This window comes from Diadema antillarum, unplaced genomic scaffold (assembly GCF_040938485.1).
Source record: "Diadema antillarum isolate AM-2024a unplaced genomic scaffold, OU_Dant_1.0 seq00001129_RagTag, whole genome shotgun sequence".
Taxonomy (NCBI): Eukaryota; Metazoa; Echinodermata; class Echinoidea; order Diadematoida; family Diadematidae; genus Diadema; species Diadema antillarum.
Genome location: NW_027271942.1, coordinates 177,492 through 183,929, shown reverse-complemented (window position 1 = coordinate 183,929; position 6,438 = coordinate 177,492).

Here is a 6,438-nt window from a genome sequence, read left to right as displayed (position 1 = left end):
ATGGGTCTTGTGTTTTACGTATCTCAGCTGATAATTCCACTGCCAAGGAAAATATGCATACATAACTCTTTTCAACTAAAAACACTTAATTCATATGGGGTGGGAATACCTTGGGGCTATACCTGTCAAGGGCCCTGCATCCGGGCCAATTTCGCACCTCTTTTAATCGAGTTCTTTAATGTTGAATTAAATTTAGCACAAATTTCGCCTAGATGACATGGTAGTTCAATTTCATAATCTCTTCATTCAAATTCATTTTGAAACATTCACATTACCTCTAACCTTATTCTAAATAACACTTTTTTCAACTGAAATCCATATATAAGACAAGCACCATTCCACTATCTGTTCATTCATAAATTCATAATGATATAGTCACGTGATCACATGCTGCGCTCGTTCATTCAAATCAATTTCTGGCCTTCTTATTTAACATGTTCTGCAGTCTATTAAACAGATATGTTCATGCTTGACCTCTTTCCTTATTTTCTTTCATCGTAGTTATTGTTTTGTAAGCAGTCATAACATTTCATGTTTTCGTATTCGTTTAAGAGACTTTGACAGCAGTTTTTTTTTTTTTAACGTGCTTTTTAAATCCGAAGAAGTAAGAAGCCACAAATTATCTGGCCGTTACGAGCGCTTTATTACGAAGCGGGTCGGCCAGTTCCAGGAAGTCCAAGGTTACTGATCCTCAATTTTTTTTTTAATAATTCTTTCTATGTTTTCTAGAGAGCTATACGTCTGTATCTATTGTGCTGTCATGACTGTAAAAAAATGAAGTTAATCTGCATTACTGGTACACGTATATGCCTATAATGACATGTATAAATGAAAGAGAAGGAGCGTTACAGAACAACCAAATCCAGTTATACTAGATAAGAAATATGATACTTTACTGCCTTTATAACAGTAATTTATAGATGAAACGAAAACACACATAGAAAGACACGTTAAAATGATCTGAAACAAAGAAATAGCATGATTTGAATTTGAATGAACACGTTTGGAATTTGACTGTCTTTCGCGAAATGTAATGACTGAAATACCCTTTTTCGGCAAGTCAAGGTGAATTTGAATGAACGTAGGGGTACCAGCCAATTTGAATACCCATTTACGAATTCGAACCTTCTATCAAGCATGATGAACAGACAAAAGTGCGAAATTGGCTGGGAAAACCTAACTGGCTTTGATGTTTTGGGTATCTTTGATGTAAACTAAGGCCTACTTCGATTGTAGAGAAAAACAACTATGACTCTTTTCAGCTAAATGTTGTCATAATAATCATGTGGGGGAGGGGCACTTTATGGCTACTGTACTGGGCCCAGTACAGGATGAAATGACTGGTTTTCGTAATATGGTCATCTCGGTTGTGCACTATACAGAACTATGCTTCCTTTGCAAATTTCTTGGGTGTTTTGCTACTGTAACCTATAGGACCCCGTATACAGGATAAGATGACTTGCTTTGGTGATTTGTGATATCTCTGTTCAGGTAGGCCATGATATTTACGTTACAAAAAGAATTTGTAAGACCATTTTCAGCTGATTCACAGTACATGTATAATGGATGGGACACTGTGGAGCTAACTGTCTGGGGCTCTGTACAGGATAAAATAACTGGCCTTCGGTGTGTTGATATCTCTGATAGGTACTTCTTCTTCCAGCGCAAAAGAAGAATTGTACCCGTGTTTGGGGCTACTGTCTGGGGCCCCCGTACAGGATAAAATAACTGGCTTTGGTATTTTGGATATCTCTGAAAAGAAATTAGCCGTGACTCTTCTCAGCTGTACGAATAAAGTTAATGTTTGTGTGTGTTTGTACGTATGGCCTATGGGGGTGGGGCACTTTGGGGCTACTGTCTGGGGCCCCGTACAGGATAAAAAATAGCTGGCATTGGTGTTTTGGATAACTCTGATGGGAACTACTTCCATTGCAAAAGAAATTAGCCGTGACCCTTTTCAGCTGAATAACACCATATTTGTGGGGCCCTTTGGGGCTACTGTCTGGGGCCCCGTACAGGATGAAATAGCTGGCATTGCTGCTTTCATGATAAGTACACCCAAAGGAACAATATCCACCAACTTTTGTCCGTGACCCCCTTCGGCTGAATAAATCCATTTTTCGGGGTCCCTTTTTGTGGTCCCTAGGCTTACGGTACAGGATGTGACTTGCCAGCAATTCATTTTATTGACCCTTAGCCACATCCTTATACAATGAGACCATTAAAAAGTGTGACCCTTTTCAGCTGAATAAATCTTCTAGGCCCCCGGTCTATACTGTGCGCGACATTAACAACAACAAAAGCAAACAAGCAAACTATTGAGATCACAATAGTGTCATGCAGGGAGAGATACAGTTTGAACAGGGAGGTGGGAAGAGAATCTCTTCCCAACTCCCTGGTTTGAATAATATATATTTTATAGGCACAGAAAGAGTGAGACATAAGTGTGTGTTTCTGTGTGTGTGAAAAGGTGCGTTACTCTTTTGGGCCATAGTCAGCGATTTGAAATGTGATTTGGTCATTTGTTGCGTATAACCACTCTCTTTGATATATTATAATGTAAACGCTGTTTCAAAACGCCGATTCAAAACGAACATAAAGGTGCGCTTTGCCGATCGGCGATTCTCTCAAATCACGTACAGTTTACATACCAACAATGCACAGTGCATGTTCACGGAAATCGGCTCTTTCTCGAGCTCGGAAAAATTAAAATGAACGAAGTTTTTAATCAGTGTTTTGGATCGCAAATGGAGCATATAAACGCATCCTTTGATGCAGATCCGAACTAACAACAAAAGAGGATAATTTTTTTCGTAATAATCATGGTAATCAAATGAGGCACAAGACGTGATAATTCAGTAGCGCCATTGATCATGCTGCTGATTATTTCTAATACGTGCGTAGAGCAACATCAAGGCAAATTGATGGTCATTACTACCTATTAACACACACACAGAGCAAACATTTGCCGACGCAGGTATGATATCTGTTGGTTATTCAGTTAATTTACTTATTTATTTATTTATTTATTTATTTATTTATTTATTTATGTATTTATTTATTCATCTATTTATCTTTCTATTTATTCTGCTTTTTATTTTGCCTAATTTTCTTAAACGTAGATAAAATTACTCGAGTCAGCTTTGAGTCTGTTTTTCAACAGTCCCGAATTTACACCATGCATGCATAGACAAGGGTCGTATAAACCAACCATGAAAGCTAATTGTAGCGAAGCTCAACGAAGCAAATATTGTGTACAAAAATATATGTAGTTAAACTTAGTCTGAATTATATATTACGGTCTTATAATCATATCTAATAGGGAATAATGATTATGCAGTTAATAATATGGGAAAGACATACGATAACAAAAATCATAAAAATAGTGAAACGTAAAAGAAAATTACAGAATGAAAACAAGCATAGCTCTGACATGGGAAAAATGATATCAGCCACTTCAGAAATAAAAAAAGGGGGTAGGGGTGGGACTAATTTTTCTTTTTTTTTTGGGGGGGGGGGAGGTCGAGACTTTATTCTTAAATGATTTTCTCTGGTAAATTGTTAAATGATTGAGCCACGTATAACTGCATAGCGTGTTGTTTTTACAAAAGTTTGTATTGGGGGATTGAACTTCGAGTTCAATATTCCTTGTATTTTGAAAGCGATATGAAATTTGATACTAAATCGATACAAATCGATTTATATCATCTTCAATTTCCTCTAATTTTTTTTGACAATACATTAAATCTTCCTGCCATAGGTGTATATTATAGCTCTTGCCTATCAAGTATTTTCTCGACTTTAAGTCGGTCTCTTTTCATCCTCATTATTAATCATTCTTTATGGGCGTAGAGAAAACTGTGGTATGTTTGAGAGAGCTGACGTATATTCCTTGTCTCATATTGCACTCGGGCCAGCTGTTACCATGATAAATCGATCGGGGGGGGGGGGGGTCCCAACTGACAACAACTGACAACAGTGAATATGGTTGGAGCTATACGTCCAGTATGCCTCCGTTCGTAATGGTCAGTTTGTAAATAATCGACACCAGAATCCGGCTCTTCAAGAATTTACGCTTATGATATACGTCTTAATTACATGTATTGTACCATGTATTTTTTTTTCTTACTGACTTGATACTAGTATAATGTATAGTTTGTACGGTTATAGGTTATCATCGATCATACAGAAAATGAAGAAATAGAAACTGCACACATGAAATAATACAGGTATCGATACTATAAATCGACGATTTCATCCTCAATGGGCAAGTAAGATGTAAAAAAAAAAAAAAATATGTAACCATCAGATTTGAGCCAGTGAGTTTAGGGCTTGTATGATAAGTACCCTGCAGTACATACAGTATACATATTGTTGGATGTATGCGTGTGTGTGAGAGAGAGCGTGCGTGGTGCTTCGTACCCTTTAAAAAATACATGTAAAGATCATAGATGGTAATTGTCTATACACGATTTCATTCTCAATGGACTCGTAAATGTTATAAACATAATTCATATGTCTACCATCAGTTCATTCCTTCTTAGAGTCAATTTGCGGCTTGTTTATATCCTGCAAAAGAGCATACAATCTATCTGTGTGTGTTTCAACTGCTGTATATTAATGGGTACAAAGGCTTGTCCAGCATGTCAAGTACCTATAGTACATGTATAAAGAGTGGCTAAGGTTTAGACAGAACAGGGAGGTGTTATAGGGATGGAGTGGCAACTCTTCGTAATTCATGCGAACACATGTTTGGGTTCAAGGCGTTACAATGGGATGTCTAGCATTCCATTACGCTTTGAAGTCATGCTCGGCACCGCTCTAGTTGCAAGACGAAGTTCGGAGACGAAGAACGCATTTCACCTTTCGTTGAATTACAAGCTATATTTCACCGCAAAATTTTAAATGAAATACTGGAATTGATTTAGACTAGTTTAGGAAAGAATTCAATATTATCAACATGTACTTCGCAAAAACGCAAAACGAAAGGAAATGAAAATTAGGCCCTCTTAAAAAAAAAAACTAATTTTTTTTTTTCTATAATGCGCACATTTCCGCATGTTCATTTTCTATCTGTTCATAAGGGGATATTTTGATCTTTCAAATAAAGTACTCCGTTAAAGCGTGTTCCAGCGTGTTTTTAAACTATTTGCTCTTAAAATTGTGAGTTTTACACTGCATTTTGATTCGCTGCTCCAATTCAAGGTACACAAATTCATTGTTGCCATCACATTGAAAGAGAGAGCGAATTGCAGTAGGAGCAAATATTTCTAGATGTGAGAGCGCTAGTCCCGATTATTGATGCTCTCTTTTGTCAAAGCACATGGGTAACACCTGTAGTTGAACGCATAACTTCTCGGCGGTGCCGCGCATGACTTCAAAGGAAAGCTTTAGTTACCTCTCCTTCTCTAGCACCTCCCTGGACAGAAGCTTTCGATGTAACAACATCAGTTGATAAATCTGATATTGAAGCTAAAGTAAAGAATACATACAACACACACACACACACACACACACACACACACACACACTTCCAATCAAATAATACAATATACATCAATACTCGTTGGTATTACTGTACAAACATAAGGGAATAATTCTTGTAAAGATAACTGAAATAATTATACATTTTAATGTTTCAATATGACAAATAAAATGGCAATAGTACAGCAATGACGGAAGAAAAAAAATGGAAGCATATTATATCTTCATAAAACACATCCTCCTATAAAGTAACATCACTACCCTTCCTAACCATATAATTTACTAATCTACTTTACACTACCCCCCCCCCCCAAAAAAAAAAAAGAGAAAAAAAAATAAAGGGAAACCCCACTCCGCCCATAGATAATTACCCATCCTTTCCTTCCCACCCTATACCCATATACAATTTTACCACTTAAATATCGCCGTTGTTAAAAACATAAAAGGGGGACACAAAAACACCTGCCTGCCTGTCGGGGGGGGGGATACATCTAAGCTATTATTTGTAATGTTCAACACACTCCCATTTCAATAAAGTAAACCCAATTTATTTCTTCTAATTGAGATTTTCTTTTCTTCCTCACAATATGTACCTAATGTACAGTGGACTATCATACCGTTATAACGAAGTCCTCGGGACCAACGGTTTTCTTTCGTTTACTTATACAATGTATCGAAATTTCGTTATAACCGAACAAAGGAACAATAAAAAATACATAGAGTGGATAAAGCTGCGGCCTGAATTTTTACTTCGTTATAACTGGAACTTCGTCATAGCCGTGTTCGTTATAACGGGAGTGCATTCATTCAAATCTGCTAATGACGGTAATTTCATTTGTAACCCTGCCTTATAATAAATTTGGTTATCAAAATAACTGTATTGCACCCTTTTACTTTATGAGAATTCCCTTCAATGCCCACTTGTATATCTTGCCAATCTTCATTCTTAATTCT